This window comes from Phyllostomus hastatus, unplaced genomic scaffold (genome assembly GCF_019186645.2).
Source record: "Phyllostomus hastatus isolate PE091 unplaced genomic scaffold, TTU_PhHast_1.1 phas_scaffold_28, whole genome shotgun sequence".
Taxonomy (NCBI): domain Eukaryota; kingdom Metazoa; phylum Chordata; class Mammalia; order Chiroptera; family Phyllostomidae; genus Phyllostomus; species Phyllostomus hastatus.
The window spans coordinates 19,892,058-19,919,217 of record NW_025334022.1 but is presented as its reverse complement, the minus strand read 5'-3'; positions in this window follow the sequence as shown (position 1 = coordinate 19,919,217).

The following is a 27,160-nucleotide window of genomic DNA, read 5'->3' as shown; positions in this document are numbered from 1 at the left end:
CAGCCGGCCGGCCTCCCATCCTTTGCCTCACTCATTCGTCACCTGTGTGCATCACCCCTGTTGCCGTTCATTCGTTCACGGGTCCATTCTTTCATCTGTAAGCGCAAACCTGGTCCTCACGACCGATTCGCCTCTCTTGCACCCGTGTGTGTGTGTGTGTGTGTGTGTGTGTGTGTGTGTGTGAGAGAGAGAGAGAGAGAGAGCGAGCACGAGCACAAGCGCACAGGTGCCTGGAACTTCTCTTGCCCTGTCCCGCTCCTCGTAGCCTGGGAGGTGCCACGGTAGGTAGTGATTCCTGAACCCAAGGAAAGCGGAAGCCCTGTACCTTGAGTGCTCCCTTCTTGGCGCGGCATCGCGCGACCGGCCCCCTCCCTGCAGCGTGAACCGCTGCTCCTTTTTCCTTCCTCGCCTGTGCCTCGTGCGCTCGCCCTCAATGACTGCCATCAGGCTGCGAGGGCCCTCGGTCCCCGCCGGGCCACTGTGACAGCATATAGTGTGCCCCTGGCCTGGGCTCACATGCGTGCAGAGCGGGCCTGCCGTCCCGCTGGCTCCTCTCCACTGGTAGTGCGGCGGCCGGCCCAGGTCGGGTGGCCTTGTCCCTCCCTGCCTGGGCCCGGGAGCCTAGGGTATTTTTGTGCGTCCGTCCCTTCTCCTGGGACACCCGGTGCATCTTGCTCTCGCCCTCCCCTCTCTGAACACCTTCACCCAACTGGAGGCCAGCCGGCGTCCCGGGTGGTCGTGACCGGAGTGGCAGTGTGGGCGCCCGACCAGGTTTGGCCTTCTCGGTGTCGGCCCAGAGGAGTGAGGCTGGGTCCGGGGTTAGTTGGGCACCCGCTGGGCGCCCAAACCACGGCCGCCACCCTCCCGAGAGAGTCCATGTGCCCGCTGTCCACGTGTGCGGCCCAGGAGTGGAGGGAGGTGTTGCGTGCCCATTTTCCCCCGCGGGTCAGGCCAGCCGCTGGCACGTTGAGGGTCTGGGCCCGGGCCTGTGGAAGAGGGACTGTGGAAGAGGTGGGCGGGGTGGGGGAGGGCTTGGGGGCACCCGCCCAGGAGAGGCAGGCCTGCAAGGCCCTTCTCCTCCCGTGCCTGGAGTGGTGCCACCCACGCCCACCCATCCCACGGGGTCCTCTCCCTTTGGCCCTTGGGCCGCCTCCCGCAGCGATCCTTGAGCCCCCCACAGGGCCGGGGAGGACTCGGGGCGGCGGGGCATGGGGCGGGGCGGGGCGGGGTGGGGGGGTGGGGGGGGGGTGGACTCCCTGGTCCCGCAGGGACGTTGTCAGGGCGCAGAGGCGCAGTGGCTCGGGGCCAGGGCCTGGGCCCGGGGAACGTGCCGCTACCCTTTGCGCCCCAGTGCTTGGGACCCGGTGGTCTCCTGAGCTGGCCCCAGTAGTGAGAGAGAGTCCCGTGGGGCCCCCCTAAGTTGGTGGGAGGGTGTGGCTCGGACTCTGTGTGCCTGTTTCCAGAAGATGCCAGGCAGGGCCTGCAGGATGGAGCCCCGGACTGGTGGGGATCACCCCCCAGGCTGGTGCTCCCTGTCGCTCTGTGGAGCGAAGGGGACGAGCCTGGGGCCCCACCTGTCCTGGAGGTTGCACACCCCTCTTGAACCCGTTTCTCCTTGCGTTTTTTTTTGGGGGGGCTCTTGGTTTTGTTTCGTTTTGTTGCCTTTGCTTTCCTTTCCTTTCCTCTCCTTTCGTTTCGCTTTGGGGTTTTTTTCCTTCGCGAAGGGCGGAGGACGAGGACCTGGGTGGTGGCGGGGACAGGCCAGGTTGGCATTCGTGGTGCAATACCGCCATCAAGAGGAACCGCTTTGCCGCTCCGGCGAACCCTGCAGTGTCCCTGGCTGGGGAGGAGAGTGACAAGAGAGTGAGGGACAGGACTAAGGGGGTCGGGGTCTCGGGAGGTCAAGGGGTCGGCTGGCCGGACCAAGGAAACTGTAGAGGGGAGCATGGTCGGGAAGAGACGCAGGGGCCGGCTGCCCGGCCCGCGGGTGCAGTCAGCGGTCACCGGAAGCCCAGCCGTGGATCGGGACTCTGGCGGCCGCCATGTCTGGGCGGGACTAGAGGAGGGTGCTTTGAAAGAGCCCGGGTCGCGGCCTGTGCGGGCCTGGCCTCCTGCCCCTCCACCTTCTCCACCTTCCTAGGGAGCACAGGTTTGGCCCCGGGAGGCGCCCCGGGCCCTGGGAGCCTCTCTGGGCCGAAGCCCAGGAGCCTAAGTTCCGAAGCACGTGCGGGCACACACACACACACACACACACACACACACACAGAGAAAAACCACACGCACACGCACACGCACACACCTACACCAGACGCTCGGGCGCAGAGAGGGGCTGGGCGGGCACGACACAAACGCGTCCCCCCACCACCCGCAGTGAGGGAGGTTCTCCTGTGCAGCTCTGCCGGAGCTGGTGGAACCCGGCCAGCCAGGGCCAAGGGTGCCTGGCCAAGGGTGTCGGCAAGAGGATGCCAGCAGACGCAGGAAGGGGAAGGCCCGCTCCAACGAGAGGGAGCCAGGGCAGAAGGAGCCCATCGCAGGCGGTGTCACCCCTCCGGGTCGCCAGGCTTCCAGCACAGGCTTGCAACGGAGGCTCCGGGCCCCACCTCCCGCTCGGGAGGGGAGAGGAGGGCACAGGACACAGGAAAGGACAGGACATTGCGGCGGACACGGGGGCCCAGTGAAGTAGTGGCGGGCCCCGTAGAGCGGTGGCCCCGGCCGGCCACACATTGGCAGACTTGGGCCTTCTTGACCACCTGCCACCAAGACGCCCTGAGCCTCTCTGGGTCTGCGAGGAGGAGGAAGGGCCCTGGCCTGCACGCAGCGCCGGCTGTCCAGGTGTCCAGCCCGCAGCCTGTGGGCAGGCCTGGGAAGCCAGCAGGGGGTCTGAAGAGGCTCCCTCCAGCTGGCCGGCGGCGGGGGTGACACAGGGACCTCCTCCCTCTTGTGTCCCCTGCCCCCCGCCCCCCCGGGGGTGCAGCCCGTCTGATAAGGCCCGGACACTCTCGGCCTTCCCGTCTGGACCCCGGGGCCACGAGGGCCCCACGTCGGCAACAGCTTGTGGGGTGGCTCCTCCGAGCGGGGGGGGGGGGGGGGCGGCCCCCGGGGTCTGGTATGCGGGTGGGTCTCCCGGCCCCAGCCCTCCCTGCACACACCCCCCTTGCTTTGCTGTCAGGTCATCCCGGAACGGGGCCGAAACGTGACCCCTGGGTCCCTGCCCCTTCTCGTCACACCTGTGAGGCACCAGCCCCTCCGCCGCTTTCGCCCAGCCGTGTCGGGCCTTGTGCGGGCACTGGTGGCCCCGTGGGGGTCACGTCCCGACCTGCAGGGTCCCACGCGTCCTCCTGCTCACGGGGACACGGGCACATCAACGGCCCGTCCCCTCCGGTGGCCGTGCCAGGGGCCCTGCCCGGGGCGGGGGCGGGGGGGGGGAGACAGGGGGGGCGCACAGGAGCAAGGAGCAAGGGGTGGGGGCCCTGGGCTCCTCGGACAGGACCGTGTGTTCCCCGGCCCAGGGGGGGCCAGGGCGGGCCGGAGAGAAGTGAGGACAACGGACGCCGTTCGGCTGGCTCCCGAGGTCACTGGCCCCGTAAAGGTCGGGATCCCAGCCTTGAGTGATGTGCTCCTCCAGGCCGAGCCAATGTAGTGCCCACTGGGAATGGGGACCCTGTGTCACATGGATGGCACAGGATGCGCCACTGTGAGGCCTGGGACCCAGCCTGTCGTTGGCGTCAGACAAAGGCAGCCCGACAGCAGTTTTCCCTGTCTGCCTCCCGCTCCTGCGGGAGGGCAAAACGCGGCCCCTGACCGGTTGACCTTCCAGCGGGCCGACCCGCCGGCCCTCCCGTTTCCCCTGGGTTTTCCCCACCGCCGGGTCCGGGGCCTCGGGCGACATGGCGCGCAGCCGGGAGTGCTCACCCCAGGCAGGGGCCCCCCTCCCCGCGTGCAGCTCGCCCAAGACCCCCCACGACGGGGATCCGGGGCCACAGCGCCCCTGAGTCCCCCCTCTGCAAGGAGCCTCAGTGCGTTGCTAGGGAACATGGCGGCCGCCGAGGCCACGCCCCCTCAGCCCCAGGGGGACCCGGGCACCTCCTGGGCCCCGCGGGGCCCAAGCCCCGCGGCTTCCACCGCCCGGGTCGCTTGGGGCCGCACCCGGGAGGCGAGCTGGCGGCCCGGTTTGGCCTCCCCTGGCCTCCCGGGGCCTCCACGCGGCCCCGCCAGGAACCCAGGAACGGGAGCCGGGGGCCGAGCTCAAAAACATTCCGCTGGATGGCACTGCTGCTCCAGAAATGCCTCCCGCCGGCACAGCCTGGCCGCTCCCTCCGCCCTTTGCGCCTGAAAAAAGGCCGAGTCAGGCGCCAGAAGCCGGCCCGGGCCTTCCAAGCGGGGGTGGCCACTCCCCGCGGGTCAGGGAGCCGCCTTCGCGGCCTTGGGCCTTCTGGCGCGGAGGAGGAAGGCTCCGACAAGGGCGTCCACAGCAGTACCTGCGTCCCGGGGGACCCCTCTCCGCGTCTCCCTGCGCGGCCAAGCCCACCTTCCCCTCCCCAACCGCCCGCCCAGGGAACGGCCGCCTTGTCCTCACGTCACTGCCCACTGGTGGACAGGTGTCTCTCCCACGGGTGTCCCACCGGGGGTGGGGGGGGGGCCCCCGCATGCGGACCGGGATGGCGACCAGTGCTTCCCAACACCAAATCCTCCATTTCCTGAAAACATCATGACATGTTTTTCATTTCCTTACTGTTTGTCTATTCGGTGTGCGGCCCGAGTCAACTCCTCTTCTTGCCCACTGGCTCAGGGACAGGGACCCCTGTGCTTCCGGATTCTGGGGGGGGGGTGGGGGGGGGGCCGGTTTGCTGGGATGGGTGGTGGTGGTGGTGCGGTGCTGTGTGTGTGTGTGTGCGGGGGGGGGGAGGGGGGGTGGGGGGGGGGCGGGGGGGAAGCCTGGCTGTCCAGGGACGATGGTTCCCAGCTAGCCGGGACACGCTCATCTGGACTTCCCCTCTTGTCCTGGCGTCCTGGCCTCTTTGGGCCTGCACCCATCAGGCCAGGCCTCAGGGGCTTGAGGGCCCAAGAGCTGGCCCAACGGGCAGTGGGCCATTGTAGGGACTGGGGGAAACTGGGAGGACCCGGCGACGTGAGCGGGCGGGGTGCTGGATCCCACCGCAGCCCCGCCCCGCCCGGCCCCGCCCCCCCCCCCCCCCCCCCCCATTTCCGGGCTCAACTCCAGGGGCTTCAGGTAGTCTCCCCGCCCTTGGGTGCCACACTGTCCTTGTGGGCGAGTCGGATGAGGTGGGGGGGGGGACAGACGGGTGAGGGGCCCCACGGACCCGCCCGACATTCCAAGGGGGCTCCATCCTCGCTGTCGGAGAACCTCAGTGAGGGCCACCGGCTCAGCAGCCCCACCTGGGAAGCTGACCTTGGCCGCCCGTGCCTGCCAGATCCTACAGCTAGCCGGCCAACCAGCCGGCCGGCCTCCCATCCTTTGCCTCACTCATTCGTCACCTGTGTGCATCACCCCTGTTGCCGTTCATTCGTTCACGGGTCCATTCTTTCATCTGTAAGCGCAAACCTGGTCCTCACGACCGATTCGCCTCTCTTGCACCCGTGTGTGTGTGTGTGTGTGTGTGTGTGTGTGTGTGTGTGTGAGAGAGAGAGAGAGAGAGAGAGCGAGCACGAGCACAAGCGCACAGGTGCCTGGAACTTCTCTTGCCCTGTCCCGCTCCTCGTAGCCTGGGAGGTGCCACGGTAGGTAGTGATTCCTGAACCCAAGGAAAGCGGAAGCCCTGTACCTTGAGTGCTCCCTTCTTGGCGCGGCATCGCGCGACCGGCCCCCTCCCTGCAGCGTGAACCGCTGCTCCTTTTTCCTTCCTCGCCTGTGCCTCGTGCGCTCGCCCTCAATGACTGCCATCAGGCTGCGAGGGCCCTCGGTCCCCCGCCGGGCCACTGTGACAGCATATAGTGTGCCCCTGGCCTGGGCTCACATGCGTGCAGAGCGGGCCTGCCGTCCCCGCTGGCTCCTCTCCACTGGTAGTGCGGCGGCCGGCCCAGGTCGGGTGGCCTTGTCCCTCCCTGCCTGGGCCCGGGAGCCTAGGGTATTTTTGTGCGTCCGTCCCTTCTCCTGGGACACCCGGTGCATCTTGCTCTCGCCCTCCCCTCTCTGAACACCTTCACCCAACTGGAGGCCAGCCGGCGTCCCGGGTGGTCGTGACCGGAGTGGCAGTGTGGGCGCCCGACCAGGTTTGGCCTTCTCGGTGTCGGCCCAGAGGAGTGAGGCTGGGTCCGGGGTTAGTTGGGCACCCGCTGGGCGCCCAAACCACGGCCGCCACCCTCCCGAGAGAGTCCATGTGCCCGCTGTCCACGTGTGCGGCCCAGGAGTGGAGGGAGGTGTTGCGTGCCCATTTTCCCCCGCGGGTCAGGCCAGCCGCTGGCACGTTGAGGGTCTGGGCCCGGGCCTGTGGAAGAGGGACTGTGGAAGAGGTGGGCGGGGTGGGGGAGGGCTTGGGGCACCCGCCCAGGAGAGGCAGGCCTGCAAGGCCCTTCTCCTCCCGTGCCTGGAGTGGTGCCACCCACGCCCACCCATCCCACGGGGTCCTCTCCCTTTGGCCCTTGGGCCGCCTCCCGCAGCGATCCTTGAGCCCCCCACAGGGCCGGGAGGACTCGGGGCGGCGGGGCATGGGGCGGGGCGGGGCGGGGTGGGGGGGTGGGGGGGGGGTGGACTCCTGGTCCCGCAGGGACGTTGTCAGGGCGCAGAGGCGCAGTGGCTCGGGGCCAGGGCCTGGGCCCGGGAACGTGCCGCTACCCTTTGCGCCCCAGTGCTTGGGACCCGGTGGTCTCCTGAGCTGGCCCCAGTAGTGAGAGAGAGTCCCGTGGGGCCCCCCTAAGTTGGTGGGAGGGTGTGGCTCGGACTCTGTGTGCCTGTTTCCAGAAGATGCCAGGCAGGGCCTGCAGGATGGAGCCCCCGGACTGGTGGGGATCACCCCCCAGGCTGGTGCTCCCTGTCGCTCTGTGGAGCGAAGGGGACGAGCCTGGGGCCCCACCTGTCCTGGAGGTTGCACACCCCTCTTGAACCCGTTTCTCCTTGCGTTTTTTTTTGGGGGGGGGGCTCTTGGTTTTGTTTCGTTTTGTTGCCTTTGCTTTCCTTTCCTTTCCTCTCCTTTCGTTTCGCTTTGGGGTTTTTTTTTCCTTCGCGAAGGGCGGAGGACGAGGACCTGGGTGGTGGCGGGGACAGGCCAGGTTGGCATTCGTGGTGCAATACCGCCATCAAGAGGAACCGCTTTGCCGCTCCGGCGAACCCTGCAGTGTCCCTGGCTGGGGAGGAGAGTGACAAGAGAGTGAGGGACAGGACTAAGGGGGTCGGGGTCTCGGGAGGTCAAGGGGTCGGCTGGCCGGACCAAGGAAACTGTAGAGGGGAGCATGGTCGGGAAGAGACGCAGGGGCCGGCTGCCCGGCCCGCGGGTGCAGTCAGCGGTCACCGGAAGCCCAGCCGTGGATCGGGACTCTGGCGGCCGCCATGTCTGGGCGGGACTAGAGGAGGGTGCTTTGAAAGAGCCCGGGTCGCGGCCTGTGCGGGCCTGGCCTCCTGCCCCTCCACCTTCTCCACCTTCCTAGGGAGCACAGGTTTGGCCCCGGGAGGCGCCCCGGGCCCTGGGAGCCTCTCTGGGCCGAAGCCCAGGAGCCTAAGTTCCGAAGCACGTGCGGGCACACACACACACACACACACACACACACACACACACAGAGAAAAACCACACGCACACGCACACACGTACACCAGACGCTCGGGCGCAGAGAGGGGCTGGGCGGGCACGACACAAACGCGTCCCCCCACCACCCGCAGTGAGGGAGGTTCTCCTGTGCAGCTCTGCCGGAGCTGGTGGAACCCGGCCAGCCAGGGCCAAGGGTGCCTGGCCAAGGGTGTCGGCAAGAGGATGCCAGCAGACGCAGGAAGGGGAAGGCCCGCTCCAACGAGAGGGAGCCAGGGCAGAAGGAGCCCATCGCAGGCGGTGTCACTCCCTCCGGGTCGCCAGGCTTCCAGCACAGGCTTGCAACGGAGGCTCCGGGGCCCCCACCTCCCGCTCGGGAGGGGAGAGGAGGGCACAGGACACAGGAAAGGACAGGACATTGCGGCGGACACGGGGGGCCCAGTGAAGTAGTGGCGGGCCCCGTAGAGCGGTGGCCCCGGCCGGCCACACATTGGCAGACTTGGGCCTTCTTGACCACCTGCCACCAAGACGCCCTGAGCCTCTCTGGGTCTGCGAGGAGGAGGAAGGGCCCTGGCCTGCACGCAGCGCCGGCTGTCCAGGTGTCCAGCCCGCAGCCTGTGGGCAGGCCTGGGAAGCCAGCAGGGGGTCTGAAGAGGCTCCCTCCAGCTGGCCGGGCGGCTGGGGTGACACAGGGACCTCCTCCCTCTTGTGTCCCCTGCCCCCCGCCCCCGGGGGTGCAGCCCGTCTGATAAGGCCCGGACACTCTCGGCCTTCCCGTCTGGACCCCGGGGCCACGCGGGCCCCCACGCCGGCAACAGCTTGTGGGGTGGCTCCTCCGAGCGGGGGGCGGGGGGCGGCCCCCGGGGTCTGGTATGCGGGTGGGTCTCCCGGCCCCAGCCCTCCCTGCACACCCCCCCTTGCTTTGCTGTCAGGTCATCCCGAACGGGGCCGAAACGTGACCCCTGGGTCCCTGCCCCTTCTCGTCACACCTGTGAGGCACCAGCCCCTCCGCCGCTTTCGCCCAGCCGTGTCGGGCCTTGTGCGGGCACTGGTGGCCCCGTGGGGGTCACGTCCCGACCTGCAGGGTCCCACGCGTCCCTCCTGCTCACGGGGACACGGGCACATCAACGGCCCGTCCCCTCCGGTGGCCGTGCCAGGGGCCCCTGCCCGGGGCGGGGGGCGGGGGGGGGGAGACAGGGGGGGGGGCGCACAGGAGCAAGGAGCAAGGGGTGGGGGGGGGGCCCTGGGCTCCTCGGACAGGACCGTGTGTTCCCCGGCCCAGGGGGGGCCAGGGCGGGCCGGAGAGAAGTGAGGACAACGGACGCCGTTCGGCTGGCTCCCGAGGTCACTGGCCCCGTAAAGGTCGGGATCCCAGCCTTGAGTGATGTGCTCCTCCAGGCCGAGCCAATGTAGTGCCCACTGGGAATGGGGACCCTGTGTCACATGGATGGCACAGGATGCGCCACTGTGAGGCCTGGGACCCAGCCTGTCGTTGGCGTCAGACAAAGGCAGCCCGACAGCAGTTTTCCCTGCCTGCCTCCCGCTCCTGCGGGAGGGCAAAACGCGGCCCCTGACCGGTTGACCTTCCAGCGGGCCGACCCGCCGGCCCTCCCGTTTCCCCTGGGTTTTCCCCACCGCCGGGTCCGGGGCCTCGGGCGACATGGCGCGCAGCCGGGAGTGCTCACCCCAGGCAGGGGCCCCCCTCCCCGCGTGCAGCTCGCCCAAGACCCCCCACGACGGGGATCCGGGGCCACAGCGCCCCTGAGTCCCCCTCTGCAAGGAGCCTCAGTGCGTTGCTAGGGAACATGGCGGCCGCCGAGGCCACGCCCCCTCAGCCCCAGGGGGACCCGGGCACCTCCTGGGCCCCGCGGGGCCCAAGCCCCGCGGCTTCCACCGCCCGGGTCGCTTGGGGCCCGCACCCGGGAGGCGAGCTGGCGGCCCGGTTTGGCCTCCCCTGGCCTCCCGGGGCCTCCACGCGGCCCCGCCAGGAACCCAGGAACGGGAGCCGGGGGCCGAGCTCAAAAACATTCCGCTGGATGGCACTGCTGCTCCAGAAATGCCTCCCGCCGGCACAGCCTGGCCGCTCCCTCCGCCCTTTGCGCCTGAAAAAAGGCCGAGTCAGGCGCCAGAAGCCGGCCCGGGCCTTCCAAGCGGGGGTGGCCACTCCCCGCGGGTCAGGGAGCCGCCTTCGCGGCCTTGGGCCTTCTGGCGCGGAGGAGGAAGGCTCCGACAAGGGCGTCCACAGCAGTACCTGCGTCCCGGGGGACCCCTCTCCGCGTCTCCCTGCGCGGCCAAGCCCACCTTCCCCTCCCCAACCGCCCGCCCAGGGAACGGCCGCCTTGTCCTCACGTCACTGCCCACTGGTGGACAGGTGTCTCTCCCACGGGTGTCCCACCGGGGGTGGGGGGCCCCGCATGCGGACCGGGATGGCGACCAGTGCTTCCCAACACCAAATCCTCCATTTCCTGAAAACATCATGACATGTTTTTCATTTCCTTACTGTTTGTCTATTCGGTGTGCGGCCCGAGTCAACTCCTCTTCTTGCCCACTGGCTCAGGGACAGGGACCCCTGTGCTTCCGGATTCTGGGGGGGTGGGGGGGCCGGTTTGCTGGGATGGGTGGTGGTGGTGGTGCGGTGCTGTGTGTGTGTGTGTGCGGGGGGGGAGGGGGGTGGGGGGCGGGGGGGAAGCCTGGCTGTCCAGGGACGATGGTTCCCAGCTAGCCGGGACACGCTCATCTGGACTTCCCCTCTTGTCCTGGCGTCCTGGCCTCTTTGGGCCTGCACCCATCAGGCCAGGCCTCAGGGGCTTGAGGGCCCAAGAGCTGGCCCAACGGGCAGTGGGCCATTGTAGGGACTGGGGGAAACTGGGAGGACCCGGCGACGTGAGCGGGCGGGGTGCTGGATCCCACCGCAGCCCCCCCCCCCCCCGGCCCCGCCCCCCCCCCCGCCCCCCCCATTTCCGGGCTCAACTCCAGGGGCTTCAGGTAGTCTCCCCGCCCTTGGGTGCCACACTGTCCTTGTGGGCGAGTCGGATGAGGTGGGGGGACAGACGGGTGAGGGGCCCACGGACCCGCCGACATTCCAAGGGGCTCCATCCTCGCTGTCGGAGAACCTCAGTGAGGGCCACCGGCTCAGCAGCCCCACCTGGGAAGCTGACCTTGGCCGCCCGTGCCTGCCAGATCCTACAGCTAGCCGGCCAACCAGCCGGCCGGCCTCCCATCCTTTGCCTCACTCATTCGTCACCTGTGTGCATCACCCCTGTTGCCGTTCATTCGTTCACGGGTCCATTCTTTCATCTGTAAGCGCAAACCTGGTCCTCACGACCGATTCGCCTCTCTTGCACCCGTGTGTGTGTGTGTGTGTGTGTGTGTGTGTGTGTGTGTGTGAGAGAGAGAGAGAGAGAGAGCGAGCACGAGCACAAGCGCACAGGTGCCTGGAACTTCTCTTGCCCTGTCCCGCTCCTCGTAGCCTGGGAGGTGCCACGGTAGGTAGTGATTCCTGAACCCAAGGAAAGCGGAAGCCCTGTACCTTGAGTGCTCCCTTCTTGGCGCGGCATCGCGCGACCGGCCCCCTCCCTGCAGCGTGAACCGCTGCTCCTTTTTCCTTCCTCGCCTGTGCCTCGTGCGCTCGCCCTCAATGACTGCCATCAGGCTGCGAGGGCCCTCGGTCCCCGCCGGGCCACTGTGACAGCATATAGTGTGCCCCTGGCCTGGGCTCACATGCGTGCAGAGCGGGCCTGCCGTCCCGCTGGCTCCTCTCCACTGGTAGTGCGGCGGCCGGCCCAGGTCGGGTGGCCTTGTCCCTCCCTGCCTGGGCCCGGGAGCCTAGGGTATTTTTGTGCGTCCGTCCCTTCTCCTGGGACACCCGGTGCATCTTGCTCTCGCCCTCCCCTCTCTGAACACCTTCACCCAACTGGAGGCCAGCCGGCGTCCCGGGTGGTCGTGACCGGAGTGGCAGTGTGGGCGCCCGACCAGGTTTGGCCTTCTCGGTGTCGGCCCAGAGGAGTGAGGCTGGGTCCGGGGGTTAGTTGGGCACCCGCTGGGCGCCCAAACCACGGCCGCCACCCTCCCGAGAGAGTCCATGTGCCCGCTGTCCACGTGTGCGGCCCAGGAGTGGAGGGAGGTGTTGCGTGCCCATTTTCCCCCGCGGGTCAGGCCAGCCGCTGGCACGTTGAGGGTCTGGGCCCGGGCCTGTGGAAGAGGGACTGTGGAAGAGGTGGGCGGGGTGGGGGAGGGCTTGGGGCACCCGCCCAGGAGAGGCAGGCCTGCAAGGCCCTTCTCCTCCCGTGCCTGGAGTGGTGCCACCCACGCCCACCCATCCCACGGGGTCCTCTCCCTTTGGCCCTTGGGCCGCCTCCCGCAGCGATCCTTGAGCCCCCCACAGGGCCGGGGAGGACTCGGGGCGGCGGGGCATGGGGCGGGGCGGGGCGGGGTGGGGGTGGGGGGGGTGGACTCCCTGGTCCCGCAGGGACGTTGTCAGGGCGCAGAGGCGCAGTGGCTCGGGGCCAGGGCCTGGGCCCGGGGAACGTGCCGCTACCCTTTGCGCCCCAGTGCTTGGGACCCGGTGGTCTCCTGAGCTGGCCCCAGTAGTGAGAGAGAGTCCCGTGGGGCCCCCCTAAGTTGGTGGGAGGGTGTGGCTCGGACTCTGTGTGCCTGTTTCCAGAAGATGCCAGGCAGGGCCTGCAGGATGGAGCCCCGGACTGGTGGGGATCACCCCCCAGGCTGGTGCTCCCTGTCGCTCTGTGGAGCGAAGGGGACGAGCCTGGGGCCCCACCTGTCCTGGAGGTTGCACACCCCTCTTGAACCCGTTTCTCCTTGCGTTTTTTTTTGGGGGGGGGGCTCTTGGTTTTGTTTCGTTTTGTTGCCTTTGCTTTCCTTTCCTTTCCTCTCCTTTCGTTTCGCTTTGGGGTTTTTTTTTCCTTCGCGAAGGGCGGAGGACGAGGACCTGGGTGGTGGCGGGGACAGGCCAGGTTGGCATTCGTGGTGCAATACCGCCATCAAGAGGAACCGCTTTGCCGCTCCGGCGAACCCTGCAGTGTCCCTGGCTGGGGAGGAGAGTGACAAGAGAGTGAGGGACAGGACTAAGGGGGTCGGGGTCTCGGGAGGTCAAGGGGTCGGCTGGCCGGACCAAGGAAACTGTAGAGGGGAGCATGGTCGGGAAGAGACGCAGGGGCCGGCTGCCCGGCCCGCGGGTGCAGTCAGCGGTCACCGGAAGCCCAGCCGTGGATCGGGACTCTGGCGGCCGCCATGTCTGGGCGGGACTAGAGGAGGGTGCTTTGAAAGAGCCCGGGTCGCGGCCTGTGCGGGCCTGGCCTCCTGCCCCTCCACCTTCTCCACCTTCCTAGGGAGCACAGGTTTGGCCCCGGGAGGCGCCCCGGGCCCTGGGAGCCTCTCTGGGCCGAAGCCCAGGAGCCTAAGTTCCGAAGCACGTGCGGGCACACACACACACACACACACACACACACACACACACAGAGAAAAACCACACGCACACGCACACACGTACACCAGACGCTCGGGCGCAGAGAGGGGCTGGGCGGGCACGACACAAACGCGTCCCCCCACCACCCGCAGTGAGGGAGGTTCTCCTGTGCAGCTCTGCCGGAGCTGGTGGAACCCGGCCAGCCAGGGCCAAGGGTGCCTGGCCAAGGGTGTCGGCAAGAGGATGCCAGCAGACGCAGGAAGGGGAAGGCCCGCTCCAACGAGAGGGAGCCAGGGCAGAAGGAGCCCATCGCAGGCGGTGTCACTCCCTCCGGGTCGCCAGGCTTCCAGCACAGGCTTGCAACGGAGGCTCCGGGGCCCCCACCTCCCGCTCGGGAGGGGAGAGGAGGGCACAGGACACAGGAAAGGACAGGACATTGCGGCGGACACGGGGGCCCAGTGAAGTAGTGGCGGGCCCCGTAGAGCGGTGGCCCCGGCCGGCCACACATTGGCAGACTTGGGCCTTCTTGACCACCTGCCACCAAGACGCCCTGAGCCTCTCTGGGTCTGCGAGGAGGAGGAAGGGCCCTGGCCTGCACGCAGCGCCGGCTGTCCAGGTGTCCAGCCCGCAGCCTGTGGGCAGGCCTGGGAAGCCAGCAGGGGTCTGAAGAGGCTCCCTCCAGCTGGCCGGCGGCTGGGGTGACACAGGGACCTCCTCCCTCTTGTGTCCCCTGCCCCCCGCCCCCCCGGGGGTGCAGCCCGTCTGATAAGGCCCGGACACTCTCGGCCTTCCCGTCTGGACCCCGGGGCCACGAGGGCCCCACGTCGGCAACAGCTTGTGGGGTGGCTCCTCCGAGCGGGGGGCGGGGGGCGGCCCCCGGGGTCTGGTATGCGGGTGGGTCTCCCGGCCCCAGCCCTCCCTGCACACCCCCCCTTGCTTTGCTGTCAGGTCATCCCGAACGGGCCGAAACGTGACCCCTGGGTCCCTGCCCCTTCTCGTCACACCTGTGAGGCACCAGCCCCTCCGCCGCTTTCGCCCAGCCGTGTCGGGCCTTGTGCGGGCACTGGTGGCCCCGTGGGGGTCACGTCCCGACCTGCAGGGTCCCACGCGTCCTCCTGCTCACGGGGACACGGGCACATCAACGGCCCGTCCCCTCCGGTGGCCGTGCCAGGGGCCCCTGCCCGGGGCGGGGGGCGGGGGGGGAGACAGGGGGGGGGGCGCACAGGAGCAAGGAGCAAGGGGTGGGGGGGGGGCCCTGGGCTCCTCGGACAGGACCGTGTGTTCCCCGGCCCAGGGGGGGCCAGGGCGGGCCGGAGAGAAGTGAGGACAACGGACGCCGTTCGGCTGGCTCCCGAGGTCACTGGCCCCGTAAAGGTCGGGATCCCAGCCTTGAGTGATGTGCTCCTCCAGGCCGAGCCAATGTAGTGCCCACTGGGAATGGGGACCCTGTGTCACATGGATGGCACAGGATGCGCCACTGTGAGGCCTGGGACCCAGCCTGTCGTTGGCGTCAGACAAAGGCAGCCCGACAGCAGTTTTCCCTGCCTGCCTCCCGCTCCTGCGGGAGGGCAAAACGCGGCCCCTGACCGGTTGACCTTCCAGCGGGCCGACCCGCCGGCCCTCCCGTTTCCCCTGGGTTTTCCCCACCGCCGGGTCCGGGGCCTCGGGCGACATGGCGCGCAGCCGGGAGTGCTCACCCCAGGCAGGGGCCCCCCTCCCCGCGTGCAGCTCGCCCAAGACCCCCCACGACGGGGATCCGGGGCCACAGCGCCCCTGAGTCCCCCCTCTGCAAGGAGCCTCAGTGCGTTGCTAGGGAACATGGCGGCCGCCGAGGCCACGCCCCCTCAGCCCCAGGGGGACCCGGGCACCTCCTGGGCCCCGCGGGGCCCAAGCCCCGCGGCTTCCACCGCCCGGGTCGCTTGGGGCCGCACCCGGGAGGCGAGCTGGCGGCCCGGTTTGGCCTCCCCTGGCCTCCCGGGGCCTCCACGCGGCCCCGCCAGGAACCCAGGAACGGGAGCCGGGGGCCGAGCTCAAAAACATTCCGCTGGATGGCACTGCTGCTCCAGAAATGCCTCCCGCCGGCACAGCCTGGCCGCTCCCTCCGCCCTTTGCGCCTGAAAAAAGGCCGAGTCAGGCGCCAGAAGCCGGCCCGGGCCTTCCAAGCGGGGGGTGGCCACTCCCCGCGGGTCAGGGAGCCGCCTTCGCGGCCTTGGGCCTTCTGGCGCGGAGGAGGAAGGCTCCGACAAGGGCGTCCACAGCAGTACCTGCGTCCCGGGGGACCCCTCTCCGCGTCTCCCTGCGCGGCCAAGCCCACCTTCCCCTCCCCCAACCGCCCGCCCAGGGAACGGCCGCCTTGTCCTCACGTCACTGCCCACTGGTGGACAGGTGTCTCTCCCACGGGTGTCCCACCGGGGGTGGGGGGCCCCGCATGCGGACCGGGATGGCGACCAGTGCTTCCCAACACCAAATCCTCCATTTCCTGAAAACATCATGACATGTTTTTTCATTTCCTTACTGTTTGTCTATTCGGTGTGCGGCCCGAGTCAACTCCTCTTCTTGCCCACTGGCTCAGGGACAGGGACCCCTGTGCTTCCGGATTCTGGGGGGGTGGGGGGGCCGGTTTGCTGGGATGGGTGGTGGTGGTGGTGCGGTGCTGTGTGTGTGTGTGTGCGGGGGGGGAGGGGGGGGGGTGGGGGGGGGGCGGGGGGGAAGCCTGGCTGTCCAGGGACGATGGTTCCCAGCTAGCCGGGACACGCTCATCTGGACTTCCCCTCTTGTCCTGGCGTCCTGGCCTCTTTGGGCCTGCACCCATCAGGCCAGGCCTCAGGGGGCTTGAGGGCCCAAGAGCTGGCCCAACGGGCAGTGGGCCATTGTAGGGACTGGGGGAAACTGGGAGGACCCGGCGACGTGAGCGGGCGGGGTGCTGGATCCCACCGCAGCCCCGCCCCGCCCGGCCCCGCCCTCCCCCCGCCCCCCCATTTCCGGGCTCAACTCCAGGGGCTTCAGGTAGTCTCCCCGCCCTTGGGTGCCACACTGTCCTTGTGGGCGAGTCGGATGAGGTGGGGGGACAGACGGGTGAGGGGCCCACGGACCCGCCGACATTCCAAGGGGCTCCATCCTCGCTGTCGGAGAACCTCAGTGAGGGCCACCGGCTCAGCAGCCCCACCTGGGAAGCTGACCTTGGCCGCCCGTGCCTGCCAGATCCTACAGCTAGCCGGCCAACCAGCCGGCCGGCCTCCCATCCTTTGCCTCACTCATTCGTCACCTGTGTGCATCACCCCTGTTGCCGTTCATTCGTTCACGGGTCCATTCTTTCATCTGTAAGCGCAAACCTGGTCCTCACGACCGATTCGCCTCTCTTGCACCCGTGTGTGTGTGTGTGTGTGTGTGTGTGTGTGTGTGTGTGAGAGAGAGAGAGAGAGAGAGCGAGCACGAGCACAAGCGCACAGGTGCCTGGAACTTCTCTTGCCCTGTCCCGCTCCTCGTAGCCTGGGAGGTGCCACGGTAGGTAGTGATTCCTGAACCCAAGGAAAGCGGAAGCCCTGTACCTTGAGTGCTCCCTTCTTGGCGCGGCATCGCGCGACCGGCCCCTCCCTGCAGCGTGAACCGCTGCTCCTTTTTCCTTCCTCGCCTGTGCCTCGTGCGCTCGCCCTCAATGACTGCCATCAGGCTGCGAGGGCCCTCGGTCCCCGCCGGGCCACTGTGACAGCATATAGTGTGCCCCTGGCCTGGGCTCACATGCGTGCAGAGCGGGCCTGCCGTCCCGCTGGCTCCTCTCCACTGGTAGTGCGGCGGCCGGCCCAGGTCGGGTGGCCTTGTCCCTCCCTGCCTGGGCCCGGGAGCCTAGGGTATTTTTGTGCGTCCGTCCCTTCTCCTGGGACACCCGGTGCATCTTGCTCTCGCCCTCCCCTCTCTGAACACCTTCACCCAACTGGAGGCCAGCCGGCGTCCCGGGTGGTCGTGACCGGAGTGGCAGTGTGGGCGCCCGACCAGGTTTGGCCTTCTCGGTGTCGGCCCAGAGGAGTGAGGCTGGGTCCGGGGTTAGTTGGGCACCCGCTGGGCGCCCAAACCACGGCCGCCACCCTCCCGAGAGAGTCCATGTGCCCGCTGTCCACGTGTGCGGCCCAGGAGTGGAGGGAGGTGTTGCGTGCCCATTTTCCCCCGCGGGTCAGGCCAGCCGCTGGCACGTTGAGGGTCTGGGCCCGGGCCTGTGGAAGAGGGACTGTGGAAGAGGTGGGCGGGGTGGGGGAGGGCTTGGGGCACCCGCCCAGGAGAGGCAGGCCTGCAAGGCCCTTCTCCTCCCGTGCCTGGAGTGGTGCCACCCACGCCCACCCATCCCACGGGGTCCTCTCCCTTTGGCCCTTGGGCCGCCTCCCGCAGCGATCCTTGAGCCCCCCACAGGGCCGGGAGGACTCGGGGCGGCGGGGCATGGGGCGGGGCGGGGCGGGGTGGGGGGGGGGGGGGGGGGTGGACTCCCTGGTCCCGCAGGGACGTTGTCAGGGCGCAGAGGCGCAGTGGCTCGGGGCCAGGGCCTGGGCCCGGGGAACGTGCCGCTACCCTTTGCGCCCCAGTGCTTGGGACCCGGTGGTCTCCTGAGCTGGCCCCAGTAGTGAGAGAGAGTCCCGTGGGGCCCCCCTAAGTTGGTGGGAGGGTGTGGCTCGGACTCTGTGTGCCTGTTTCCAGAAGATGCCAGGCAGGGCCTGCAGGATGGAGCCCCGGACTGGTGGGGATCACCCCCCAGGCTGGTGCTCCCTGTCGCTCTGTGGAGCGAAGGGGACGAGCCTGGGGCCCCACCTGTCCTGGAGGTTGCACACCCCTCTTGAACCCGTTTCTCCTTGCGTTTTTTTTTGGGGGGGGGGCTCTTGGTTTTGTTTCGTTTTGTTGCCTTTGCTTTCCTTTCCTTTCCTCTCCTTTCGTTTCGCTTTGGGGTTTTTTTTTCCTTCGCGAAGGGCGGAGGACGAGGACCTGGGTGGTGGCGGGGACAGGCCAGGTTGGCATTCGTGGTGCAATACCGCCATCAAGAGGAACCGCTTTGCCGCTCCGGCGAACCCTGCAGTGTCCCTGGCTGGGGAGGAGAGTGACAAGAGAGTGAGGGACAGGACTAAGGGGGTCGGGGTCTCGGGAGGTCAAGGGGTCGGCTGGCCGGACCAAGGAAACTGTAGAGGGGAGCATGGTCGGGAAGAGACGCAGGGGCCGGCTGCCCGGCCCGCGGGTGCAGTCAGCGGTCACCGGAAGCCCAGCCGTGGATCGGGACTCTGGCGGCCGCCATGTCTGGGCGGGACTAGAGGAGGGTGCTTTGAAAGAGCCCGGGTCGCGGCCTGTGCGGGCCTGGCCTCCTGCCCCTCCACCTTCTCCACCTTCCTAGGGAGCACAGGTTTGGCCCCCGGGAGGCGCCCCGGGCCCTGGGAGCCTCTCTGGGCCGAAGCCCAGGAGCCTAAGTTCCGAAGCACGTGTGGGCACACACACACACACACACACACACACACACACACAGAGAAAAACCACACGCACACGCACACACGTACACCAGACGCTCGGGCGCAGAGAGGGGCTGGGCGGGCACGACACAAACGCGTCCCCCCACCACCCGCAGTGAGGGAGGTTCTCCTGTGCAGCTCTGCCGGAGCTGGTGGAACCCGGCCAGCCAGGGCCAAGGGTGCCTGGCCAAGGGTGTCGGCAAGAGGATGCCAGCAGACGCAGGAAGGGGAAGGCCCGCTCCAACGAGAGGGAGCCAGGGCAGAAGGAGCCCATCGCAGGCGGTGTCACTCCCTCCGGGTCGCCAGGCTTCCAGCACAGGCTTGCAACGGAGGCTCCGGGCCCCCACCTCCCGCTCGGGAGGGGAGAGGAGGGCACAGGACACAGGAAAGGACAGGACATTGCGGCGGACACGGGGGCCCAGTGAAGTAGTGGCGGGCCCCGTAGAGCGGTGGCCCCGGCCGGCCACACATTGGCAGACTTGGGCCTTCTTGACCACCTGCCACCAAGACGCCCTGAGCCTCTCTGGGTCTGCGAGGAGGAGGAAGGGCCCTGGCCTGCACGCAGCGCCGGCTGTCCAGGTGTCCAGCCCGCAGCCTGTGGGCAGGCCTGGGAAGCCAGCAGGGGTCTGAAGAGGCTCCCTCCAGCTGGCCGGGCGGCTGGGGTGACACAGGGACCTCCTCCCTCTTGTGTCCCCTGCCCCCCGCCCCCGGGGGTGCAGCCCGCCTGATAAGGCCCGGACACTCTCGGCCTTCCCGTCTGGACCCCCGGGGCCACGAGGGCCCCCACGTCGGCAACAGCTTGTGGGGTGGCTCCTCCGAGCGGGGGGCGGGGGGCGGCCCCCGGGGTCTGGTATGCGGGTGGGTCTCCCGGCCCCAGCCCTCCCTGCACACACCCCCCTTGCTTTGCTGTCAGGTCATCCCGGAACGGGGCCGAAACGTGACCCCTGGGTCCCTGCCCCTTCTCGTCACACCTGTGAGGCACCAGCCCCTCCGCCGCTCGCCCAGCCGTGTCGGGCCTTGTGCGGGCACTGGTGGCCCCGTGGGGGTCACGTCCCCGACCTGCAGGGTCCCACGCGTCCCTCCTGCTCACGGGGACACGGGCACATCAACGGCCCGTCCCCTCCGGTGGCCGTGCCAGGGCCCCTGCCCGGGGCGGGGGGCGGGGGGGGAGACAGGGGGGGGGGCGCACAGGAGCAAGGAGCAAGGGGTGGGGGGGGGGCCCTGGGCTCCTCGGACAGGACCGTGTGTTCCCCTGCCCAGGGGGGGGGGCCAGGGCGGGCCGGAGAGAAGTGAGGACAACGGACGCCGTTCGGCTGGCTCCCGAGGTCACTGGCCCCGTAAAGGTCGGGATCCCAGCCTTGAGTGATGTGCTCCTCCAGGCCGAGCCAATGTAGTGCCCACTGGGAATGGGGACCCTGTGTCACATGGATGGCACAGGATGCGCCACTGTGAGGCCTGGGACCCAGCCTGTCGTTGGCGTCAGACAAAGGCAGCCCGACAGCAGTTTTCCCTGCCTGCCTCCCGCTCCTGCGGGAGGGCAAAACGCGGCCCCTGACCGGTTGACCTTCCAGCGGGCCGACCCGCCGGCCCTCCCGTTTCCCCTGGGTTTTCCCCACCGCCGGGTCCGGGGCCTCGGGCGACATGGCGCGCAGCCGGGAGTGCTCACCCCAGGCAGGGGCCCCCCTCCCCGCGTGCAGCTCGCCCAAGACCCCCCACGACGGGGATCCGGGGCCACAGCGCCCCTGAGTCCCCCCTCTGCAAGGAGCCTCAGTGCGTTGCTAGGGAACATGGCGGCCGCCGAGGCCACGCCCCCCTCAGCCCCAGGGGGGACCCGGGCACCTCCTGGGCCCCCGCGGGGCCCAAGCCCCGCGGCTTCCACCGCCCGGGTCGCTTGGGGCCGCACCCGGGAGGCGAGCTGGCGGCCCGGTTTGGCCTCCCCTGGCCTCCCGGGGCCTCCACGCGGCCCCGCCAGGAACCCAGGAACGGGAGCCGGGGGCCGAGCTCAAAAACATTCCGCTGGATGGCACTGCTGCTCCAGAAATGCCTCCCGCCGGCACAGCCTGGCCGCTCCCTCCGCCCTTTGCGCCTGAAAAAAGGCCGAGTCAGGCGCCAGAAGCCGGCCCGGGCCTTCCAAGCGGGGGGTGGCCACTCCCCGCGGGTCAGGGAGCCGCCTTCGCGGCCTTGGGCCTTCTGGCGCGGAGGAGGAAGGCTCCGACAAGGGCGTCCACAGCAGTACCTGCGTCCCGGGGGACCCCTCTCCGCGTCTCCCTGCGCGGCCAAGCCCACCTTCCCCTCCCCCAACCCCCGCCCAGGGAACGGCCGCCTTGTCCTCACGTCACTGCCCACTGGTGGACAGGTGTCTCTCCCACGGGTGTCCCACCGGGGGTGGGGGGGGGGCCCCCGCATGCGGACCGGGATGGCGACCAGTGCTTCCCAACACCAAATCCTCCATTTCCTGAAAACATCATGACATGTTTTTCATTTCCTTACTGTTTGTCTATTCGGTGTGCGGCCCGAGTCAACTCCTCTTCTTGCCCACTGGCTCAGGGACAGGGACCCCTGTGCTTCCGGATTCTGGGGGGGTGGGGGGGCCGGTTTGCTGGGATGGGTGGTGGTGGTGGTGCGGTGCTGTGTGTGTGTGTGTGCGGGGGGGGAGGGGGGGGGGTGGGGGGGGGGCGGGGGGAAGCCTGGCTGTCCAGGGACGATGGTTCCCAGCTAGCCGGGACACGCTCATCTGGACTTCCCCTCTTGTCCTGGCGTCCTGGCCTCTTTGGGCCTGCACCCATCAGGCCAGGCCTCAGGGGGCTTGAGGGCCCAAGAGCTGGCCCAACGGGCAGTGGGCCATTGTAGGGACTGGGGGAAACTGGGAGGACCCGGCGACGTGAGCGGGCGGGGTGCTGGATCCCACCGCAGCCCCCCCCCCCCCCGGCCCCCCCCCCCCCCCCCCCCCCCCCCATTTCCGGGCTCAACTCCAGGGGCTTCAGGTAGTCTCCCCGCCCTTGGGTGCCACACTGTCCTTGTGGGCGAGTCGGATGAGGTGGGGGGGGGGACAGACGGGTGAGGGGCCCACGGACCCGCCCGACATTCCAAGGGGGCTCCATCCTCGCTGTCGGAGAACCTCAGTGAGGGCCACCGGCTCAGCAGCCCCACCTGGGAAGCTGACCTTGGCCGCCCGTGCCTGCCAGATCCTACAGCTAGCCGGCCAACCAGCCGGCCGGCCTCCCATCCTTTGCCTCACTCATTCGTCACCTGTGTGCATCACCCCTGTTGCCGTTCATTCGTTCACGGGTCCATTCTTTCATCTGTAAGCGCAAACCTGGTCCTCACGACCGATTCGCCTCTCTTGCACCCGTGTGTGTGTGTGTGTGTGTGTGTGTGTGTGTGTGTGTGAGAGAGAGAGAGAGAGAGAGCGAGCACGAGCACAAGCGCACAGGTGCCTGGAACTTCTCTTGCCCTGTCCCGCTCCTCGTAGCCTGGGAGGTGCCACGGTAGGTAGTGATTCCTGAACCCAAGGAAAGCGGAAGCCCTGTACCTTGAGTGCTCCCTTCTTGGCGCGGCATCGCGCGATCGGCCCCCTCCCTGCAGCGTGAACCGCTGCTCCTTTTTCCTTCCTCGCCTGTGCCTCGTGCGCTCGCCCTCAATGACTGCCATCAGGCTGCGAGGGCCCTCGGTCCCCGCCGGGCCACTGTGACAGCATATAGTGTGCCCCTGGCCTGGGCTCACATGCGTGCAGAGCGGGCCTGCCGTCCCGCTGGCTCCTCTCCACTGGTAGTGCGGCGGCCGGCCCAGGTCGGGTGGCCTTGTCCCTCCCTGCCTGGGCCCGGGAGCCTAGGGTATTTTTGTGCGTCCGTCCCTTCTCCTGGGACACCCGGTGCATCTTGCTCTCGCCCTCCCCTCTCTGAACACCTTCACCCAACTGGAGGCCAGCCGGCGTCCCGGGTGGTCGTGACCGGAGTGGCAGTGTGGGCGCCCGACCAGGTTTGGCCTTCTCGGTGTCGGCCCAGAGGAGTGAGGCTGGGTCCGGGGTTAGTTGGGCACCCGCTGGGCGCCCAAACCACGGCCGCCACCCTCCCGAGAGAGTCCATGTGCCCGCTGTCCACGTGTGCGGCCCAGGAGTGGAGGGAGGTGTTGCGTGCCCATTTTCCCCCGCGGGTCAGGCCAGCCGCTGGCACGTTGAGGGTCTGGGCCCGGGCCTGTGGAAGAGGGACTGTGGAAGAGGTGGGCGGGGTGGGGGAGGGCTTGGGGCACCCGCCCAGGAGAGGCAGGCCTGCAAGGCCCTTCTCCTCCCGTGCCTGGAGTGGTGCCACCCACGCCCACCCATCCCACGGGGTCCTCTCCCTTTGGCCCTTGGGCCGCCTCCCGCAGCGATCCTTGAGCCCCCCACAGGGCCGGGAGGACTCGGGGCGGCGGGGGCATGGGGCGGGGCGGGGCGGGGTGGGGGGGTGGGGGGGGGGTGGACTCCTGGTCCCGCAGGGACGTTGTCAGGGCGCAGAGGCGCAGTGGCTCGGGGCCAGGGCCTGGGCCCGGGGAACGTGCCGCTACCCTTTGCGCCCCAGTGCTTGGGACCCGGTGGTCTCCTGAGCTGGCCCCAGTAGTGAGAGAGAGTCCCGTGGGGCCCCCTAAGTTGGTGGGAGGGTGTGGCTCGGACTCTGTGTGCCTGTTTCCAGAAGATGCCAGGCAGGGCCTGCAGGATGGAGCCCCGGACTGGTGGGGATCACCCCCCAGGCTGGTGCTCCCTGTCGCTCTGTGGAGCGAAGGGGACGAGCCTGGGGCCCCACCTGTCCTGGAGGTTGCACACCCCTCTTGAACCCGTTTCTCCTTGCGTTTTTTTTTGGGGGGGCTCTTGGTTTTGTTTCGTTTTGTTGCCTTTGCTTTCCTTTCCTTTCCTCTCCTTTCGTTTCGCTTTGGGGTTTTTTTTTCCTTCGCGAAGGGCGGAGGACGAGGACCTGGGTGGTGGCGGGGACAGGCCAGGTTGGCATTCGTGGTGCAATACCGCCATCAAGAGGAACCGCTTTGCCGCTCCGGCGAACCCTGCAGTGTCCCTGGCTGGGGAGGAGAGTGACAAGAGAGTGAGGGACAGGACTAAGGGGGTCGGGGTCTCGGGAGGTCAAGGGGTCGGCTGGCCGGACCAAGGAAACTGTAGAGGGGAGCATGGTCGGGAAGAGACGCAGGGGCCGGCTGCCCGGCCCGCGGGTGCAGTCAGCGGTCACCGGAAGCCCAGCCGTGGATCGGGACTCTGGCGGCCGCCATGTCTGGGCGGGACTAGAGGAGGGTGCTTTGAAAGAGCCCGGGTCGCGGCCTGTGCGGGCCTGGCCTCCTGCCCCTCCACCTTCTCCACCTTCCTAGGGAGCACAGGTTTGGCCCCCGGGAGGCGCCCCGGGCCCTGGGAGCCTCTCTGGGCCGAAGCCCAGGAGCCTAAGTTCCGAAGCACGTGCGGGCACACACACACACACACACACACACACACACACAGAGAAAAACCACACGCACACGCACACACGTACACCAGACGCTCGGGCGCAGAGAGGGGCTGGGCGGGCACGACACAAACGCGTCCCCCCACCACCCGCAGTGAGGGAGGTTCTCCTGTGCAGCTCTGCCGGAGCTGGTGGAACCCGGCCAGCCAGGGCCAAGGGTGCCTGGCCAAGGGTGTCGGCAAGAGGATGCCAGCAGACGCAGGAAGGGGAAGGCCCGCTCCAACGAGAGGGAGCCAGGGCAGAAGGAGCCCATCGCAGGCGGTGTCACTCCCTCCGGGTCGCCAGGCTTCCAGCACAGGCTTGCAACGGAGGCTCCGGGCCCCCACCTCCCGCTCGGGAGGGGAGAGGAGGGCACAGGACACAGGAAAGGACAGGACATTGCGGCGGACACGGGGGGCCCAGTGAAGTAGTGGCGGGCCCCGTAGAGCGGTGGCCCCGGCCGGCCACACATTGGCAGACTTGGGCCTTCTTGACCACCTGCCACCAAGACGCCCTGAGCCTCTCTGGGTCTGCGAGGAGGAGGAAGGGCCCTGGCCTGCACGCAGCGCCGGCTGTCCAGGTGTCCAGCCCGCAGCCTGTGGGCAGGCCTGGGAAGCCAGCAGGGGTCTGAAGAGGCTCCCTCCAGCTGGCCGGGCGGCTGGGGGTGACACAGGGACCTCCTCCCTCTTGTGTCCCCTGCCCCCCGCCCCCGGGGGTGCAGCCCGCCTGATAAGGCCCGGACACTCTCGGCCTTCCCGTCTGGACCCCGGGGCCACGAGGCCCCCACGTCGGCAACAGCTTGTGGGGTGGCTCCTCCGAGCGGGGGGGGCGGGGGCGGCCCCCGGGGTCTGGTATGCGGGTGGGTCTCCCGGCCCCAGCCCTCCCTGCACACACCCCCCTTGCTTTGCTGTCAGGTCATCCCGGAACGGGGCCGAAACGTGACCCCTGGGTCCCTGCCCCTTCTCGTCACACCTGTGAGGCACCAGCCCCTCCGCCGCTCGCCCAGCCGTGTCGGGCCTTGTGCGGGCACTGGTGGCCCCGTGGGGGTCACGTCCCCGACCTGCAGGGTCCCACGCGTCCTCCTGCTCACGGGGACACGGGCACATCAACGGCCCGTCCCCTCCGGTGGCCGTGCCAGGGGCCCTGCCCGGGGCGGGGGCGGGGGGGGAGACAGGGGGGGGGGCGCACAGGAGCAAGGAGCAAGGGGTGGGGGGGCCCTGGGCTCCTCGGACAGGACCGTGTGTTCCCCTGCCCAGGAGGGGGGGCCAGGGCGGGCCGGAGAGAAGTGAGGACAACGGACGCCGTTCGGCTGGCTCCCGAGGTCACTGGCCCCGTAAAGGTCGGGATCCCAGCCTTGAGTGATGTGCTCCTCCAGGCCGAGCCAATGTAGTGCCCACTGGGAATGGGGACCCTGTGTCACATGGATGGCACAGGATGCGCCACTGTGAGGCCTGGGACCCAGCCTGTCGTTGGCGTCAGACAAAGGCAGCCCGACAGCAGTTTTCCCTGCCTGCCTCCCGCTCCTGCGGGAGGGCAAAACGCGGCCCCTGACCGGTTGACCTTCCAGCGGGCCGACCCGCCGGCCCTCCCGTTTCCCCTGGGTTTTCCCCACCGCCGGGTCCGGGGCCTCGGGCGACATGGCGCGCAGCCGGGAGTGCTCACCCCAGGCAGGGGCCCCCTCCCCGCGTGCAGCTCGCCCAAGACCCCCCCACGACGGGGATCCGGGGCCACAGCGCCCCTGAGTCCCCCCTCTGCAAGGAGCCTCAGTGCGTTGCTAGGGAACATGGCGGCCGCCGAGGCCACGCCCCCCTCAGCCCCAGGGGGGACCCGGGCACCTCCTGGGCCCCGCGGGGCCCAAGCCCCGCGGCTTCCACCGCCCGGGTCGCTTGGGGGCCGCACCCGGGAGGCGAGCTGGCGGCCCGGTTTGGCCTCCCCTGGCCTCCCGGGGCCTCCACGCGGCCCCGCCAGGAACCCAGGAACGGGAGCCGGGGGCCGAGCTCAAAAACATTCCGCTGGATGGCACTGCTGCTCCAGAAATGCCTCCCGCCGGCACAGCCTGGCCGCTCCCTCCGCCCTTTGCGCCTGAAAAAAGGCCGAGTCAGGCGCCAGAAGCCGGCCCGGGCCTTCCAAGCGGGGGGTGGCCACTCCCCGCGGGTCAGGGAGCCGCCTTCGCGGCCTTGGGCCTTCTGGCGCGGAGGAGGAAGGCTCCGACAAGGGCGTCCACAGCAGTACCTGCGTCCCGGGGGACCCCTCTCCGCGTCTCCCTGCGCGGCCAAGCCCACCTTCCCCTCCCCCAACCGCCCGCCCAGGGAACGGCCGCCTTGTCCTCACGTCACTGCCCACTGGTGGACAGGTGTCTCTCCCACGGGTGTCCCACCGGGGGTGGGGGGGGGGCCCCCGCATGCGGACCGGGATGGCGACCAGTGCTTCCCAACACCAAATCCTCCATTTCCTGAAAACATCATGACATGTTTTTCATTTCCTTACTGTTTGTCTATTCGGTGTGCGGCCCGAGTCAACTCCTCTTCTTGCCCACTGGCTCAGGGACAGGGACCCCTGTGCTTCCGGATTCTGGGGGGGTGGGGGGGCCGGTTTGCTGGGATGGGTGGTGGTGGTGGTGCGGTGCTGTGTGTGTGTGTGTGCGGGGGGGGGGAGGGGGGGGGGTGGGGGGGGGGGGGGGGGGAAGCCTGGCTGTCCAGGGACGATGGTTCCCAGCTAGCCGGGACACGCTCATCTGGACTTCCCTCTTGTCCTGGCGTCCTGGCCTCTTTGGGCCTGCACCCATCAGGCCAGGCCTCAGGGGGCTTGAGGGCCCAAGAGCTGGCCCAACGGGCAGTGGGCCATTGTAGGGACTGGGGGAAACTGGGAGGACCCGGCGACGTGAGCGGGCGGGGTGCTGGATCCCACCGCAGCCCCGCCCCCCCCGGCCCCGCCCCCCCCCCCCGCCCCCCCCATTTCCGGGCTCAACTCCAGGGGCTTCAGGTAGTCTCCCCGCCCTTGGGTGCCACACTGTCCTTGTGGGCGAGTCGGATGAGGTGGGGGGACAGACGGGTGAGGGGCCCACGGACCCGCCGACATTCCAAGGGGCTCCATCCTCGCTGTCGGAGA